At 38.9% G+C, this 20,462-nt stretch overlaps 1 protein-coding gene across 1 annotated transcript in view; it reads right to left on the bottom strand.

Moving 5' to 3' along the window:
* Nucleotides 1-10,518, bottom strand: part of b4galt2 (UDP-Gal:betaGlcNAc beta 1,4- galactosyltransferase, polypeptide 2) — a 159,948-nt gene extending 149,430 nt beyond the window's left edge. Inside the window, exon 1 of the mRNA XM_017471415.3 lies at nucleotides 9,937-10,518. The gene's annotated coding sequence lies outside the window, so the exon portion shown is untranslated. The remainder of the gene's footprint in view (nucleotides 1-9,936) is intronic.
* Between the last annotated feature and the right edge of the window lie 9,944 nt (nucleotides 10,519-20,462).

Here is a 20,462-nt window from a genome sequence, read left to right as displayed (position 1 = left end):
AGAACATACAAAATGTGCTATCAGACTACCCACTTTGTAAAAAAGCAAGCCATTTTGAAGCTGAGAAATGAGGGAAAATCAGAGGCATTGCACACAAATTGGACATAACCAATAGAACAATTTGGAATGCCCTGAAAAAGAAATAAACCACTGGTGTCATAAGCAACAGAAACCGAATGGGTAGGCCAAAGAAAACAACAACAGCTGATGACAGAAACATTGTGAGAGCTGTGAAGAAAAACCCAAAAACAACAGTTAGTGACATCACCAACACCCTCCACAGGGCAGGGGTGAAGGTCTCACAATCTGCCATTCAGTGAAGACTTCCAGAGCAGGAATATAGAGGCCATAGAACAAAATGCAAACCACTCATCAGCAGTAAGAATCAGAAAGCTGATTGGAATTCGCAAAGAAATACAAAGATGAGCCTCAAAAGTTCTGGAACCAAAATTAAAAGTAAGTACATGATTGCCCTCAGAAGCTAGTATTGCCCCCTTTAACAGAAATAACTTCTTGTAGACCTTTTGCATAATTGTCCACTGGTCTCAGACATCGGCTTTCTGGGATTTTTGACCACTCTTCCATGCAGTATTCGTTCAGTTGCAAGTTGTTTGAGAGTTTTCTTGCATGTACTGCCTGTTTCAAATCCCCCCACAGCATTTCAATGGGATTCAAATCCAGGCTTTGACTCGGCCATTCCATAACCCTCTATTGCTTCTTTTTTAGACATTCCTTGGTGGATTTGCTCGTGTGCTTAGGATCATTATCCTGTTGAAATGTCCACTTTCGGTTCAACTTCAACTTTCAGACAGATGACCTCACTTTATCTTTAAGCAGGCTTTTTCTTGGCACGCCTCCCATGCAGGTCAAATTTGTGCAATTTCTTTCTGACTGTAGAAGCATACACTTTGACACCAACAATTGCAAGACTTACTAGCAGATCCTGTGATGAAATTTCAGGGTTCTTGGATGCTTCTTTTTGCATCAGACGGTCGGCTCTAGGGCTGAATTTGCTGGAACAGACAGTCCTGGTGAAACTGGCAATAGTTTTAAATCTGTGCCACTTGTAGATGATTTTTCTTACAGTGGAATGATGTATTTCAAATCATTTGAAGATGTTTTTAAATCCCTTGACAGACTCCTAGGCATCCACACCCTTTTTTTCCTGAAGGCCTTACAGAACCCTTTAGATCTTGACATGATGACACCACACCTCAATAGCAAAGAGAACACCAGACACTAGATATGAGGGGTATAAATAAGACCGGTTCCACCTGCACTCCATAAGCAGGTTCTAATCACTGGAACCCAATCTTCAACACCTGATTCTAATTTTATGGATTTGAAGGTGTGATAAATGTAAGGGTATACTTACGTTTTCCATCTGTTTTTTGTTAATTTAAATTGTGAAAATTACTAGAAAACGTCAATTTTATGTGTCATTTGATATAATGCATCACCTTTATTAATAGGCACTGTTTCAAAGAGGATCAAATGTTTGCATGTCCAAATATCTCAAAAAACCCAACAATTTCCATTGGGGTGTACTTTTTTTTTTTTTTTTCTCCACACGACCGTAGATATAAATACCAGGAAATAAACGCTGAAATCCAAAGCTTGAGAGGGGCCTGTAATTCACTGTATTGCATGTTTTTAGACTGTATCTATAAGAAATCAAGCTCAGTCATCAGGTTTTTATATAAGGAAGTACACACCATTACATAAACACAAACTATTTTCACATACCCATGTGTGTTCTTGGTAAGTAGTTGCACTTCAGGGTTTTAAAAGCAGCAAAAGAAACTAGCAGACATTGTTTCTAGCATAAAGAAAACAGGTAAGTAGCTGGATTATGCTGAGATAATCTTTTTTAGCAGTTACCCTAAATGTCTATACCTAGTGCCTTTTGATAATGAGCCTTTATCTACCAAAACACTGTCAAGCATATGTGTGAACTACAAAGCTCATTTAAAGTGCTAACTGTGCTGCTTCTGCACCGACCCAATGCTTTGCTACACTACTGCGCTTAAAACCAGCTGGAAGTGGTGAAGTAAATGTTAAATGTGCTAAAATTGCTTACATATTTTTGCTGCCTTTCTTTAGCATTTAGCCTTTAAAATAGGTGCAAATTACATCCTAATATTTTTTTTTTTTTTTTAACTTCAGTGTCAATTTTAATTCAAGCATTATGTGATTTGAAACTTTTCATATAATTCATCTGAATTATTAAGCTACTTGATAGCTTAATAATCATAAACTAACTGCATAACTGCAAATTCCACCATTTTCAAGATGAATCCACTCCAACCATTTATCCATCAATTTTCCATACTGCTTATCCTACACAGGGTCACGGGGAGCCTGGAGCCTATCCCAGGGCGCTCGAGGCACAAGGCGGGCAACACCCTGGAAGGAGGGGCCAACCCATCACAGGGCACAATCGTACACATTCACACACACGGACAATTTGGGAATGTCTATCAGCCTACAACGGATGTCTTTGGACTGGGTGAGGAAACCGGAGTACACGGAGTAAACCCCCCGAAGCATGGTGAGAACATGCAAACTCCTCGCACATAGGGTGCAGGCAGAATTCGAACCCCCCAAACCCAGAGGTGAAGCAAACGTGCGATCCACGTGCGATCCACGTGCGATCCCCCCCCCAACGTTTTCTCTCAACTAAGGGATGGTTGGAAAAGGGCATAGTGTGAGAAGCAAGAAGATGCACAGTCAAAAACACAAAGACAACCCCTGTTTACTGCTAATCAACGGCCACTGTAGAACCAGACCATCCCCAGGGGCAGAACATTTACCTTCTAGACAGCATTTAATTGGACAAACTCAATACTAATAACACGATGAATCATCAAAAAAAAAAAAAGTATAAATAATTTTCACAGAATTGATGGACTAAAAAATATTTTAGTCCCCCTAAAATATTCAGTAATATTTTAGAACTATAAAGTGTTCAATAGCATTAAAGTCTGAAGTCCATCCCACACAGAAACGTGTGGCGGAAAGTGTGCATAACTTTCCATCTTCAAAACAAGCAATTTAGGGTGTTTTCACAGCTAGTTCATTTGAGCCTTCCAAACGCTCTCAGAGCGGTTCAGCATGTATACGTGAACAAACCAAGTGATCTCAGACCCCCCTAAAAGGACCCAAAAGCGAACCGTAGTCGGACCACCTCCGGAAGCCAACTATCCTCAACACATAAGAACATAAAAGTGTTTCTTTTGTTTCTCAAAAAATGAAGGAAAGAGGCGATAACAGAACAGCACTACAATGCAGGGTAAAAGTTTATATTAAAAAAATAAATAAATAAAAAATAAAAATACAACAGAAGTACGAGCAACCGTGAGAAAATGCGTCGAAGTGGACAGTCCACTGAATTTAAAGCATCATGAAACACTAAACTACATTTTCTGAGATTTTAACAGTGTCCGTATCACACATCATAAAAGACAATCTTAGCATTCTATAATTTTAATTGTAGCAGAAAACTGGTTAATTTTGAGCTTTTTTCCACTATTTTTATCTTCCTGGTTTAAAAACTCATCCCGTCACAGGCGGTGACGTAACAATGTACTATAGTACTTCGATGACATGTCTGTCTCATAATTATTCACAAGTCTGAGTGTTCTTATCCTATGAGAAGATGCCATCTCTTTATTATTCCTGCCAGCACGTGGTGCTTTCCTACAGATGTAGTAGATGAGAGAGGAGTTCAAATGGGTCGCAGGTGTTCGTTTCAGTGGTGTAAGAGTTCCAGTGTGTTTATTCTGGAGAGCTATGAGAACTGGAGAAAGGTGGACTTCGGATTTGCTCATGAAAGCAGTTTGCGTCTACACAACGATGCAATGCTCAGTCCCGAGGACTTTTCCATCCGTTCAAATGAGGTACGTGTCTAATTTTTAACCATGACAGTTTTACTTGCCTTTTGAGTTAATTAAACCGCTTAAAGCTACTCAGGCCATCGCATGCAAAACTATACAACGAGAGTTGAAAGGAAAAGCCTTCCCCCTTTTATTCGTGAAAAGCTCGAGCCTATTAGCTAGCTACCATTCCGACACTTCTCCCATCTGCACTGCCTCCGGTTTTATTTTATGTTTCACTCCATAGTAATGCCAGTGGCTATTGGTTCAAATAGACAGGGCAGAGGACCTGCACAGCTGTCTACAGTGTCTCCATTTAGCGCTGGGGATTCGGGAGAAGTCCTCTGCCTCATACGCAAACTTTTTATCACTATCCAGTTCATTGTTAGTGTTCTGAAGGCTCTTCCTCTTCCTCCACTTCTTCCTGTCCTGCCTTTCAATGCCACGCCCACTCCCCATCCCTTCTTCGCACAGCCATCCATGCCCATTTATTTCAAAGTTTCGTAACCCGTTCAGCATTCCTGTCCCTTCTATGGCGAATTGAATGAAATTTTGGGTCCAAGCTAGGGTCTGAGTTCTTCTGAAGTTGTGGTGTGAACAAGAAAGGGTCTGAGATCACTTCATTGCTGAAGAGGACCAAAAAAAAGAACGGGGTACTATTTTGAGTCGATCTTATTGTGAACACCAAAAGGACTGAGGTCACTTTCGGCTGGTTCTCTTTATGGTTCACTTTAAGTGAACTGGGTTTGGTTCTTTTAAAATGAACTATATGTGGAAAACACCATTAAAAACAGACACAAAGTTAAGAAACAAGAATAAAAGACAGTAAGAAAGTAACATTTCAGACATTTGGTCTATCAGTTGTAAAGAATGTTTAAAAGAAAACTATAGTTGAAATTGCAATGGAACTTCTGCACCAAGCTGAAAAGAGTCATAGAGGATGTGACAAACGTCCTGTCGCTCCTCCTGACCTCTTCATAGTCAATCAGGATAAGCATTTAATAAGGACTGAGTGCTTAGGAAATGTGTAATGGCAAGGTGAATGCAGTTTTTTTGACTGGCCTTCAGCCCAATTCAGCCCACCTCAGCGCCTTGGCATTCAGGTTCGCTAAAACACATTTTTTTACTTCTTAGTCATAACATTAAACACCCACACAAGCTGGAAAAATTTGGCTACAACCCACGGACATGTCTCGATGGTGTAAATACCATCTTTAAACCACATCACGGATGGATGTGAGAATAGTATCATAACTCCTGAACAGCAGGTAGGAGAAAAATATCAGGATGGCACTACTGTACTAAACAAAGAGATCCACAAAGAGCAAGCTTCTTATCATAGGGTCTCACTGTTCCCATAACAACAAGGGCTAGTTACTAATTGATCCTTCCATGGCCCAGCAATTTAATTTGCTGGAATATAATAGAAGTAATTTGGCAACGAGACGCTTCTTGGATGAGTGGCAAAATGTCTTCAATACGTCAGACCTGGTTGACCAAAAAAGAAACATTTTATTAGTTTCTCTACGGCACCTCCAATCAAAACTCTACATTTTAAGTACAACAGAGATAGAAGAAACTGAAGAAGCGATAGTAGAAATTAAGTAGACCAAAAACGGAAGAATCCATACAAGAAAAGACAAAGAACCCAAAAGATTACGAACCAAATAGCAACAATTCAGAATATATCCCATTCAGCAGCAGAAGAAAAGGCTGAAGAGCAAAAGAAGAAGAGTCAAATGGAAATATAGGAGTAGTTTTAGTAATAGAAGTGAAGTAAGAATCGAAAAAAGAGTGCTGGAGCTGGAGTCCGTCCTGAGATCATTACATGAGCACAGAATACAAAACGCCAGTCGATCGCAGGGTACCACGCGCAGGCACATTCACTCACTCACTCACTCATTCACACCCAGGGGCAATTTTAGCAGAAAGAATTGAAATAGGAATACGTAAATGAAGAGACGATTAAAAAAAAAAAAAAAGATAAAAAATGAAGGAAGAGGTAGAAGAAGAAGACGACAGCGAGAGAGAGGCAACAGGCTTAAGCCACACTCACCAGCTCCTTCAGCTTCTCTGAGATTAATGATCTGACCTACTCTATCTTCACAGTGCAAACAACATAAAATCTGAGGTCTATTTTCTCACCACAACCAAACAACTCAAGCAGAGGCAACGCCCGAGCACTCTGAAAGAGACAGCACCAAGTACACAACTCGACTTAAAAAAAGACAACATCGAAGAAATAAAATAGGTGTGTTAAGCATTCAAATATTACTTGTCTCACAGCTAACAACTGGCACCACACTACCTTGCAAATAAAATATATATATATCAAAATATACATACAGCGGGGGAAATATGTATTGAACGCTTCAACATTTTTTTTCAGTAAATATTTTTCCAATGAAGTTATTCACATGAAATTTTCACCAGACGTCAGTATTAACTCAAGAAATCCGGAAATATAAAGAATTCACAACGTTAAAGTCCATAAATAAAGTTATGTGTAATAAAGTGGAATGAATGTTGTTTATTTAAAGACCATGTTAAATTTTTTGCTGTTTAGAGTTCACTGTTTTCAGTTTCAGACTGTTTTTCTACTCTCCCGTTGTATATTTTTCTTCGTTTCTTGAAAAGTTACGTTCAATACTATAGGCACAAATTGAATTTTAAAAAAAAGAAAGAAAAAAAAAACTCCCCAAAAATTTGGCTTCTTACGAAGAAATGAATGAATGAATGAATGAATGCCTTTTATTGTCACTATACATATGTACAATGAAATTAAGAGCCACTCCTTTTTGTTCCGTGCAAACATATACATTCAATACACAAGAAGAATAAACAGATAATACACAGATAAATAAATAAGATAAATAAACAAAATAAATAAACAAGATATACAATATATGCAAGATATATGCACGATAGATAGATATTTGGGTGGATGGCGGAGGTACTATGAATTGCACAGTTTGAGACAATATATACATATGCTGTGGACTCAGTACATGTGTTTATTTATCATGGTAATAGCTTTTGGGAAGAAACTATTCTTAAATCTACTAGTCCTTGTTTTGATGCACCTGTAACGTCTCCCTGAGGGCAACAGATTGAACAGATCAAAGCCAGGGTGAGAACTGTCCTTAATGATAGTTTTTTCACAGAATACAAGGACCCTCCGTCCTGAAGACTTTCCTGTCAGAAACTTAAAGTTATGAACTACTGACACTGGAGACTCCTTCCATGTCTCCTCAAAGAGAACTCCACTAGATCAACATATAAGTCCCTGTGTAAGTTATTACTACAGAACAACATTGCACAATTGCATTAATATTAACCTGAGACATGACATGAAGTCGGCACTACTCTAGACCTGCTTGTTTACCTTTATCCATTTGCACTTAGCATCATTTTTACCCGGAATATCAACGTGATCTGAGAGCAGCAGACTTCCCACTTGAGAGGGATCAATGCAATCCTGCTTTCAAATCTATTCAGCTTTCATTAAGTGGTCTTCTGAACGGGACTGTTTGTTTCAGATGCATAACAGCACCTATATATGCTTCCTAACTAGTCAGCTTCGTCTCGAACCTAATGCAAGACACCGACGATATTGTCAAGTGTGCACATTCTTAGACAAAAATCTAGGTTCAATCTAGTCTTTGCAATGTGCTCGTGTTCTGTCTACAAACAGATTGTTTTCTATCAAAGAGCCTTACAAATAGGACCCCTTCAGGAAGCTAAGAACTCTTCATTATCCAAAGAATCCTTGAAAAGCCCCCCCCCCAATTAAAGATTGCTATACATTTGTACGGACTATAAATTCTGTGCAGAACACACTTTAAAATAAATAAATAAATAAATCTAGAAACCTTCGATTCGCTGGTTGTCCCTCTAGGGGAGCCATTAAATGTTCTATGTTGAACCCTACAACAGAAGGTTCCAAGAACCATTTCAGAAACTATCCTTGAAGAGAACCTTCTTTAAGCCATGTGTCAATATCGTATTTACATCTCACGTAAACATGTATGGTAATGACTTAAATAAACAAGATTTTGTATTAAAAATTACACCACAGGGCTGACTGGTCAGAAGGTGTGGATTCATTTTCTCTAAGAGCAGACCTGATGGCAGTTATAAGGAAAATTACAGGTTGGTTTTTGTTTTTTTTTTTAATAAAGTGCTCATACTAATAGGCTATTGTTTCTATAGTAACTACGTTGTAAGGCGGATGTATGGTTAAAAACACGTCATTGCTAACGTGGTGAAGTTTTCTGTACAGAGATGTTTATTCATCATTTGTGAAAGGAGTCTCCAGTGTCAGTGCTTCGTAAGAGTCAGTGGTAAAGCTTGTTTCTTGGATTTGTCCATCACAGGAAATCTTCCGGATAGAGGGCTTTGCAATTTCTCGGTAACATGACAAGTTGTGAGGGCAGGACTGTTTGTAGTTTTATAATGTAAGAAATAACTGACTTGATTCACAGACGTTCCATAACATCGAACAAACAAAAAAAGGATCTGATCTAATTGGAAGGAACTTCATCATGACCCAAACCAGACTGCCAACACAACAAAGAAGTCATCAGGGGGGGACGTGGAAGGTTTTAGACTTGCCAAGTCAATCACCAGACCTTCACCCATTCCACCTCCTGAAAGGAGAAACCAACTGGTGGGTCAGTTATTATTACTATATTTACTTTAAGACTATATGTTCCTATACTTTTGCTCACCTAAACACTGGGTGGTCTGCCTCCAAAGGTACCATGTTGTTGAATACATCTATATGTATTAATACATCTACATGTATATATGAGGAAATGAAAGCTGAAATTCTGATCGTCTCATATTCATCTTTTGATCTCAAACCCAAATGTCTTCACTGTATAGCAAAAACAATAGAACTGGCCTCGCTGTTCCAATAGTTTCAGAGGGGACTGTGACAATAAACAATTAAAAAGTATGACTGTTGTTGTTGTTTTAATTGTAATCGTTGTCAAATTGTTACAGTATATGAGGAATAAAATCACGTTGGGACATGCCGTTTTAGGTAAATAATCAACTTTGGGGTAATAACAGCACGCCCCATTGTGTTCTATTGCTTACTCAATCAATTCAAATATATATTTGATATTTTACGGTGCAACAATTACGCCCATCATGTTTCATTCGATGCGTCTTAAAATCAAGACCCTCTGACGGGAGTCGTCGTTATCCCGACTTGTGAATGAGCCAGAGTTTATCTCAGACCAAAAAGGCAGCCTTCTTCCAGATGGATTGCAAAGGGAGTAAAGTGCTCGCTGAATATCAAAGCGTACTGTATAAATCAGATCATAAACATCGCCACACGTCTACCGTGCAGCATAAAAAGCTTTCAAAACAGTACAACCCACCTGGTGAGTGCTCCGAAACCACCACCACTCAGTGTGAACAACAGATGACGTTAGAATAATTAATAACACTGAAAATGATTTAAGTGCATTCAATCTTTGCAAAGTTGCAGCAGGTGCATATAGTGCTGTGACAAGTTTCTTCTAGGTCGAAAAATAAAAAAAGAAGGAAATGTCGACTTAATGAATTTTAAGGGTAAATTAACCCAGGAATATAACTCCACTACATGATGACAAACTTACAGGCAGCTGTAGAATAGGACAAAGTCATGCATGGCTTGCCAGTTGGCCAAGTCAAGACACTGCAGATGTGACAATAGAAGAGACTGCAACTGTGTTACCATTTCTTTCCTTCTTCCTTTTTTTAAAAAAATATAACAATTACCAACATCCACCATGTTCCATGTTTAGTATTAAAATCAGACTCAGTTGTGTTGCAGTTGATGATAACATCAACATAGCTTGTGTTTATGATCTCTAATAAGCTCCATCAAGATGGAAGGCTACAGGACAGACAAACAAACAAACAAACAAAAAGACACACACACACACACACACACACACACACACACACACACACAAAAAGGTGGACATATCTTGCACTACATGCATGCATTAAAAGTGCATGATATTTATGCATGCACATATATGTGTGTATATTTATTTATTTTTACCTTAATGGCAAATCCAGCCTGTTCCTCCTTCTTTAAGAATGCATTTCTTTGTTTAAGCACTTCAGCCCCTGACTAGCAGAGCAGCCTGGGGGTTTTGTTTGTTTGTTGTTATTATTATTATTATGGGAGAATTGTCCATTCCACAACAAAATAAGGGTTTCATCAAGAGTGCATGGGAGCAGTTTCTAGGAAAATGCGCACCATATCCAGGGAACACAATGCAGTGTGGTTCCTGCTCCTGCTCCTGCTCCAGCTCCAGCTAGCCGCCGTTATTTCCTCCTGTCTGTTAATTCATGATTTGCAGCCCGGAGCGCGAGCGCGGAGCGGTGTCGCCAAAACGTAGAAAAATGGACCGCGTGCATGTTTGCACAAAAAACCATTTGGTCGGTATTCCGAGAATCGGCTCAATTCTGTGCCCCTTGTGTTTCCATATGCAAAAAAAAAAAAAAAAAAAAAAGATCAGCGTCTTCGATGTGTGTGTGTGCGTGGATAGATGGAGCAAGCGGGAATAACAAAAAAAAAAGCACTGACACACACTCACAGTGAGGTTTCTGCTTCAGCATCTTTAGTACGGAGAGTCAGAAGGTTCAAACGGCAATTTACGGATTCGCCACAAGGTGGAGGAAGAGAGTAAATGGCGCACTTATATAGCGCTTTTTATCTTATATCAAAGCGCTTTACACTGGGTCTCATTCACCCATTCACACACACACACACACACGCTAACTTGCCATCGGGAGCAACTTGGGGTTGAGTGTCTTGCCCAAGGATACTTCGGTACGTGGAGTCACGTGGGCCAGGAATCGAACCGCCAACCCTACGATTAGTGGACAACCCGCTCTACCACCTCAGCCACAGCCACCCCAGAGTGTATGTCACCTGTATTGTGGTGTATGTCACCTGTACTGAAGACCCCATGAGATCAAAATGTTTTTTTTGAGTTTTGTGTCTTTTAGTATGAATATGTTAGCTTTAAGGTTATCTATACAATCTGAATCTTGAGATTCAGTTCACAGACAGATGTCCTGACATTTTCCTTTAGAGTTCACTGGTATAATTCAGAATTCATTGTTCCATCAATGATGGCGAGTCGTCCTGGCCCAGATGCAGCAAAACAGGCCCAAACCATGATACTACCACCAGCATGTTTCACAGATGGGATAAGGTTCTTATACTGGAATGCAGTGTTTTCCTTTCTCCAAACATAACACTCCTCATTTAAATCAAAAAGTTCTATTTTGGTCTCATCTATACACAAAATATTTTCCCAACAGCCTTCTGACTTGTCCTCATGGTGTTTATCAAACTGCAGAGGGGAAGCAATGTTCTTTTTGGAGAGTAGTGTCTTTCTCCTTGCAACCCTGTCATGCACCCCATTGTTGTTCAGTGTTCTCCTGATGATGGAGTCATGAACATTAACATCAGCCAATGTGAGAGAGGCCTTTAGTTGCTTAGAAGTTACCCTGGGTTCCTTCGTGACCTCGCAGACTATTACACGTCTTGCTCTAGGAGTGATCTTTGTTGGTTGACCACTCCTGGGGAGGGTAACGATGGTCTAAACTCTTTATAGAGATGGCATTATAACCTTTTCCAACCTGATGAGCTTCATTACTCTTTTTTGAGGTCATCCAAAATCTCCTTTCTTCGTGCCACGATACACTTCCACAAACATGTGTTGTGAAGATCTGACTCTGATAGATCCATGTTCTGTAAATAAAACAGCTCACTCACTCACACCTGATTGTCATCCCATTGATTGAAATCACCTGACTCTAATTTCACTTTCAAATTAAGTGCTAATCCTAGCAGTTCATGTACTTTTCATGTACCACTCACAGATATATAATATTGTATAGTTTTCCAAGTATTTTTTACAAATAAATGACCAATCATATTTATGCAGAAATAATGATAATTTAAAAAAAAATTCGAAAGGGTTCACAAACTTTCAATCACCACTGTAAGTGATATAGATGAGTTCCACTTCAATTCAACTCACTTTTGTATTTGTTTAGCACTTTTAACAAGTCTAGCATTTGGGGCACATGGTTTTTCTATTGCCGTCACGATATTTGAGATCATATTTCTGGGGTTGCTGCACAACACCAACGTAACTAGAGCTGAAAGGTGGCTAAAATGACTCGCCTCACTTCAGAAGAGAATAAACAGTACTTTGACAAAAGCCAATGAAAGAGACTCTGGTTTCTTTAGTACTTTCATTAGTACTTCATCAGTTGAAAGTACTAGTACTTTCCCCCTCAACTGATGAAGTCCACTTAGGCCCTGTTCACACCTGGCATGAACATCCTGGGTGATTGGATCGTAAGTGGACAGCTCTAAGTACAGATGTGAACAGGGTTCAATGCATCTCGAAGATGATCACTCAAACCACATTCAGAGGTGGTTTAGGACACACATGACCACATATGAACAAACCATGCGCTCGTAATGGTTGTAACAGCCCGTACAGGTTCATAAGTCAGGATATGTGGGACAATTCTGCCTAAAAATAAATGCAGTGTGTAAAAATGTGTGTGGCAGCCTTCCTCCTGTAGAAACAATGTATGAAATCTAATCACAAGTGGTCACTGGAGACGTATTCATAATGCCGGGTGTAAACAGCTATGTTTCCTCGGGACACTCGAGACGACTGGATCACTTGAGACGGATGTCATTACAGGGAGGGTAAGTCGAAATCAACGAACTAACTCTTGCGACTGTTAGTAAAACTGGCTGCTGTGATAAACTTCCCAGTCTTCCCTTAACGTATCTACTAGGCAGTATGATAGCTGCGTTGTTTCTTGGTGAAGATGTTCTCATGAAGATGTTCAAGTGCATTAGAACAGTCGATTACCGGTATAAATAAAAAATAAATCTTCTTAATGAAGTCCAGACTCAAGGACATTGATGCAGTCAGTTTCCTCTTCAGTCTTCAAAATGGCGGTGATTATACAGTAGAGCCTAAAAAAGACAGTGCTGAGTGAGTTGAAAGCATGTTGAGTATGAGCATATTGTGAATGACAGTCAATGTGAATGGAATGAGCACAGAACAGTGTTTATGATTACAGTAGCAGTTCAAAGGAACATGTCTATAGTATCCAGGTGAGATTATCCAGTGAAGCAGGGGTGAGTCTTTTTCGGAAGTGTAGCTCTTTAGGGTATCCACGTGGGACCATTCACATTACCAGAATGTGAATCATACATGCAGAAGCTCCAAGCAGAATTAGAGTATCAGGACAAATCAGCCATTTCTGAAGGGTAAGAGGAGCCACAGCAGTAGATGTGTGTCAGGATCTGGCACTCGGATCACATCAGGCAGCAGGGGTACAAGTACATTTCGACAGAAAGAGACAGAACAGATTAGCTTTGATCTTTCCTACAGTGGTTTAAAAGAGTGTACATTGTGATCAGAAAGCAGGGATTCCAGCATATCTAGCTATTACAGGGAGAACTACAAGGTAACATCTCTCCATAGGTTGTTACTAAAATGTAAGAATTGTCTCTAGGTTGGAAAAATTCAAGCTATTGTTACATAATAGTTTAAACAAAACGTAATCTGGGGTGAACTATTACAGCTCGAATGGAGACTGAAGGAAAATACGGAAAAACCAGAGTGGATGGAATGATTCTGAGTGTAAAACATTTTTTAAAAAAAAAAGAAAAAACAAAACTATAAACAAAGTTTAAATCTAACATATGTAGGAAGGTTTGCAATCTTGTTTTGCTAATCAGCTAATCAGCTAATTAATTACATATTTTTTTAAACAACGTTGTCAGTTTTTGACATCACAGTAATACTGAGTAGTAGTGTGGTACCGATGTTGAAAATGACTCAGTGGGATTTACTATTTTCAAAAACCAACAACAACAAAACAACAATTTAAATGTAAAAAGAATTCAAGATGAATAGTTTTGTACATCGGAAATACCCGTTTATTCTACCCCAGGCGAAAGAGAAAAAGAGGCTGAATGAGATATAAACATACATTAATATACCCTTTTTTTCCCACCAGTTTATTAGATACACTAATTTGTAGAAACACTTGTTGGCCGGTTTTATCGTGTATAGTAGTACCTTCCATATAAGTGCATCATTTCTGAATAGCTGACTGTAGTTCGTCTGCCCCCTTTTAGTTATTTAAATCATTTCACTGCAAAACCCCTGTTCTGTTGAACACATCTTAAGTTTCTGGCAGAGGTGTCCAGGTTTAGAGATAAAATGTCCTGGTCTTGGACAGAAATTCATGGTGACAGCAATCTTCACATAAGCCACATAATATTCACACATGTATTTAAAAGAGATATTTAAATATATATATAAAGACTATCTTTAGTAACTGTTTTGTCCTTGTCATGCTTGATCTGAAATGTACGTGGAACACCAGATTCAATGGAAAAATGCAATATTATAGGCTATCTGTTACGAAACGGGAGGTGAGTCAAAAGCAGGTGCAGATCAGCATCTTTATTTTCACACAGCAGACAAAACACAAGAAACGCGGCCTATACTGGACAAGATTAACGAGGTTAAACATAGAACTCAAGTCGAGGCATGGAACGAGAGCAGGACACGAAAATAAGACCGCTTAGCATGCGTAACGTATTCACCATTACATTCAGTGGGTCAAATAATACTGCGTGTAGTACATCGTAACACGAGGGCTTTAAATAGCGAACACAATCAAACTAAAACAGACAGCTGGGGTAAATCAAGACACACACTCGAACATCAACCAATGCTTAAACAGGAGGAGAACCAAAACCAAAACAAAGGCACGTGTCCATATTCAACAGTTCAGTCTCGTGCACGCACGCTCTCTACAGCCGCGCCACAGTGCCCTCTGTCGGCGAGGGCGTAACACTATCACACTCAGTTATACGCATTGTTATGAGTACTGAGTGGCTAATTTGATCCATGTTTTTTGGGAGGAATCCAGATAAAGGAAAAAAAACCTCCACACAGACAGTACTTATAGCTTCAAGCCTGGGTCCTTGCGCTGTGGTGCTGCAACGTCACCCGCTGCGCCACCCAGCCTCCTGAAAGTCGATTTCAGCATTCCAGGTAATACCTAGTTTGTGCAATCATTTATTGCATGATTAATTCTTCATTAAAAAAAAAAAAAAGAATAAGAAAAGACGAGCATTTAAAGAGGAACAAATGAGAATGTGCTTAGTCTAATACACTACAGTTATATAAACTGCTGGAATATTGACCCAGGCTATCCGGAAATTAAATCATAGAGACACAGCTGTGCCTCAGATTAATGTAGTGATAAAGATTTGTCTGTTGATGCCTTTATTTCAGCATGGTTGAAGTCGATTGTGCCAATTAGCTTTATGAAAATCTAATTACACTATCACATACAGCTGAAATGACAAGGCTCAGACACGAGTAAGAAAGGCAAGACCAGTTCCCACCTATAAGTACCTGTTCGGAAACACCTGAAAGTTGTCAGTACCTGTACGAGTACTGGAACCGTATGATTACATTTTTCATCATTTATTTATTCGGCCGACACATTAGATCTTACCCAAAGTGACTCGCAATTGAGACAGGATGCAATCCAAACAATCGATTTCTCCATGATGATCTCTTCAATGCTGGCTCCAATTTAGAAAACATTTCTAAGAGGATGGCCCTTGGGAATTGAAAATGAATCATAAGCCAGTTATCATCATGAGCCAAAGTTTTAAAAACAAGCTTATTTGGCTTTTTGTAATGCTCTCAAAAACATTCAGCTACTCCATTATACCTTTTTTTTGATTGCACGAAGCGCACTTATGACTTCAGGGAGAAGGGCTTCGTATTAGCAACGGTGTCAATTAACTCTGAATGTTCCACATGAAATATAATGGGTGAATATAATGAAGCGCAGATTATTTTTCAACTGTATGCATATACACAGTCAAGAGTACGCATGATGGTACACACGATTTTATATGAAGTGTCCAGGAAGTGTTGATGTGTGTACAACTTTGCCCATGCATTAGCCACACACAAATCTCACAGTACCACATAGTATATACTGAGACCCCATGGCACAGTGTATGCCATAGTGTGGAAGCATGTGGACTAGCTGCTAGCATTTTCTGCTGTATGAATATTTCCCCAAATGCAACAACGTACACACAAGATGTGGTGCTGAATATTTACATTAGAGCACAGTGAAATTCTTTTCTTCACATACCCCTGCATGTGAGGAAGTTGGGGTCAGAGTGCAGGGCCGGCCATGATACAGCACCCCTGGAGCAGAGAGGGTTAAGGGCCTTGCTCAAGGGCCCAACAGTGGCAGATTAGCAGTGCTGGTGCTTGAACCCCCGACCTTCTGATCAGTAACCCAGAGCTTCAATCATCAAGCCATCACTGCCCCTTAATAGTGGTTAAGACGGCTAAAAAAAAATCCCCAAAAAACATATGACTCTCAGAGATATGGTTGAGTAACATATTTTTGCAGTGGCCATCTCATCCCCTGGATTCCTAACAAAACACATGGTCCACAAGTCCACAAGCACAAACCTAGAATATTAAGAAATGTTCTGAAATGGGAGTAGTGGATCCCAGGATCCCTCTAGTGTACAAGCATCTACAAGCTTGTTAGACATTGCAGGGGATTCACTGCTGCGTAACTTCATCAATTTTTAGGATGTGAATAATTTTGAAACTAGTATTTTGCAGAACAAATATACTGCTTTAGAAAATCTTATGGTGTTAGGAAAAAACATAGTGTTTTAATAAAGCTATAGAGCATGCCCTTGTGTTTAAGCTGCCTGTGTGCATTATTTTATGTGGTGTTGTATTGTTTATATATTTGTTTATTCATTTAGTTTAGGATTGCAGACATAGACTGTAGCCCAGCGGTTCCAGGATAACAAGCATGTATGTTAGTCCCCCGTTGTCCTGTGCACACTGTTAACAATCGAGAAGGATGAAATGTCAAAGACTCTCCAGCAATTCCTCACTCTGTGACACCAAATTATAGCAGAGAAGAAGAGACATCAGATTCTGTTCCTCCTCGTATTTTATTTCATTACTGTGTGGATGGATGACAGGTCAAAGGATCACAACTGGAACACTGTTTTTGTTTTTTGACTACTACTACAGATGGCTTTTGGTGCCTAAATATGTGAGTCTAATTAATAACCTGATGTGTTTTCCTGAAGAATCGTTATTTGTAGTTTATAATTTGTTGAAAATTATACACCGGGAAGTACCACAGAACAAGACCATATCGATAACTCATCTCAAAACACATCTGTTTGAAAAATATTGTTTTACAAAATCATTCGACCATTTGGTCGATGAACGCTAAATGACTTATGAAAGTGAATCATAAATAGGACACTGATATACTGATAAGAAACTGGATATTTTACATTATTTGCTTACTTTAAGTATTTTTGGTTCCAATACGAATACCATTACAAACCATCAGTTAACCATTAAAACCATGACCAAATGTCAACGGTGTTCTATTGCTCCTTAATGGTATACGCTAGACATATTATGCCACCACCAGAAGGCAGCAAATTACCAGTAGAGACCCACAGTGATCATTAGAGTTTCCATTAAAACAATACAATTCCCATTATAACCATTAAATCCATTCAGAATTCTATGAGGGTTTCTATTGTTTTGGGGGGACTTAGGGAACATTAAATCACAAAATTTTTAGTAATAATGCAATATATTATGACTGATTTGCTAACAGGTTGTGTGCTGAGTAAATTCCCAGATAGCAAAATTTGTCTGGCCCACTTGTGAGCCGCATACTTGCTTTAGTTCTGGCCCAGACACTGAAAACCGACACATACAATTCCCTCCGGCCCAGATCTGGCCCAGACTATAAAGTGACTTATATTGTTTTATGTGGCCCAGGTTTGGCCCAGAAACTGCTAAACGTACTTCATTTTAGCAGAGAAACACAAATTCAACCATTTAATAAGATTAAGGGCTTTTATTAAACATTAACAAATACACTTCAATATGAACATTTATTAATAACACTTTTAAAAACCACAAAATAACAAGTAAATATATTTACAGTATATTTAAAGACAAAAAAAAAATTTCTCTCTCACACACACACACACACACTGCTAACAACACACGCACACAAATAAATTCAACCACTTAAAAACATCAAGGACTTTTATAAACAATTAAAAAACACAATATGAACAATATGGATTCATACAATATGAATATAATATGAATATTTATTAACAAATAACAAAATAAATCAAACAAATAGATTTACATTTTGTAAAGAAAAGACATATAGAGAACATACAGTTGCGGTCGGAAGTTTACATACCCCATGCAGAATCTGCAAATTCTTAATACTTTTACCAAAATAAGAAGGATCATAAAAATCCCATGTTGTTTATGTAATGCTATCCTGAATAAGCTATTTCACATAGCAGAGGTTTACAGGCCCGGATTGGCTAATCGGGAGGACCGGGAGAATTCCTGGTGGGCCGGTCTGTTTTTTGGGCCATGAGGGCCGGTGTTGTCATGGCACTGGGTTGAAATATGGATAATGTCCCTAGGCTACCTGTACTATTTTACTGCATCCCCACTCTTTTTATTTATTATTTTCCCACAGCCCAGTCGAAGAGTGCAGCCTGCAGTTTAATGATGACATAATTATCTTTTGACTCCCCCGACAGCGGCACCTTGCTAAAAAAGAACTTCAAACTGACCTGGCCAAATGTACAAAACTGAGCATCTTTTTCACCAGCACACCGAATGACCACGATGGGATGACCGGTAAGCTAACGTTAAGATAGTTACGAGCAGTGCAAGATGCTAGCAGCCATGCAAAACAACGTTGTCTGCAAACCACCGTTCATGTATCAAACTTTTTCTTGTAGCTCTTCAGCAGCAGCAGCCTCTATTGCTCATTGAGTGAATATAAGAATTAGAAGAATTAATATTAATGAAGAGTATAGTGTAGGCCAGTGGTTTTCAAACTTTTCCAAGGCAAGGCCCCCCAAATGGCATTAACATTTGACCGAAGGCCCCTTTTGCAAGATGTCTTTAAAACACATTAAAAATACAGACTTCTGAATATATCCTACTTTTTTATTATTATTAATAATTACATCTTATATCTTTACATTACATTACATTAGGAATTGATTGTGTGTGTGTGTTTGTGTGTGGTTGTCTGAAAAAAAAAATCATTTAAAAAAAAATCATGTATTTATTTATTTTTAAATTATTGAGGCCTCCCGGGCGCCCCCTGGCGGCCCCCACTTTGAAAACCACTGGTGTAGGCTACACCTGCTCAAAAAAAATGCCCTGAGATAATGAATGATACCAGATGATTCAGCACTACATTAGTGAAACTGACTTAACTTGAGCAGAAAGCTTTGTAAAAAGGGGAGATTTGTGGTGAGAAGTATGACAATTTGTAAAATTTGATTTAGTGTCAGAAGCAGAGCCAGGACCCAGTTGTAGGCCTATGTAGAAGATTGATGCTCTCACTGTGGAAGACACAGGTAAGCGGTTGTACCACAGTGTGTGAATAAGCAAACATGATCACATTAGTTACAATAGGCCTATAACAACTTTCTATGCCCAAGTGTTAGTGACCCATTATGTTTTTTATCAAAAGATACTAGCCTAAATATACAAAGCCCATGACTGAAAGGGTATAGGATAAAAGTCATATGAAATAAGCCTGCATATTTTACCATTTGGATATTTTAGTAGTTTAAATTAAAACATGCTTTCCATGTCAAATATGTTAAAGCTTGCAGAATGCTTTTTATTGTGATTAAGGTGCACTCGAGTCTAGGGATACAGAAAGAAGTGTGAAAGGGAGAGCAGAGTCTACTCAGGGACTGATAACAGAGGCAACAATTCAGCAGTAGAACCCAGAACCACAAGCTAGGAACAAGGCAGATACAGATGATTCTGTTGATAGTTTTGATCACTTTGCTCAACCTCAGTCACAAGATGGCAAGAAAAAGTATGTGAACCCTTTGGAATTTCATGGTTTTCTGCATAAATTTGTCATAAAATGTGATCTGATCTTCATCTAAGTCAAGGGTATTGACAAATACAATGTGCTTAAAATAAAAACACAAAATAAATTCTGATCCCTCATGTCTTTATTGAACACACTCATTCAACATTCAAAATGGCAGTGGAAACTAAGTGAACCCTTAGAATTAATAACTGGTTGACCACCCTTGGCAGCAATAACCTCAACCAGGCGCTTCCTGTAGCTGTGGATCAGACCTGCACATCGTTCAGGAGGGATTTTAGCCCATTCTTCCTGGCAGAACTGCTTTAGCTCGGTCATATTCTTTGACCTCTTATATTCTTATAATCTCTATTGGGTTGAGGTCTGGGCTCTGACTTGGCCACTCCAAAAGGTGGATTTTGTTTTTCTGAAGCCATTCTGTTGTGGACTTGCCCCAGTGTTTTGGGTCGTTGTCCTGTTGCATCACCCAATTTCTACACAGTTTCAGCTGATGTACAGACATTCTCACATTATCCTGAAGAATTGTCTGAT

Source organism: Ictalurus punctatus, chromosome 7, assembly GCF_001660625.3.
Source record: "Ictalurus punctatus breed USDA103 chromosome 7, Coco_2.0, whole genome shotgun sequence".
Taxonomy (NCBI): Eukaryota; Metazoa; Chordata; class Actinopteri; order Siluriformes; family Ictaluridae; genus Ictalurus; species Ictalurus punctatus.
Note: the sequence above shows the minus strand (reverse complement) of the source record. Positions and strands in the feature narration are given on the sequence as shown.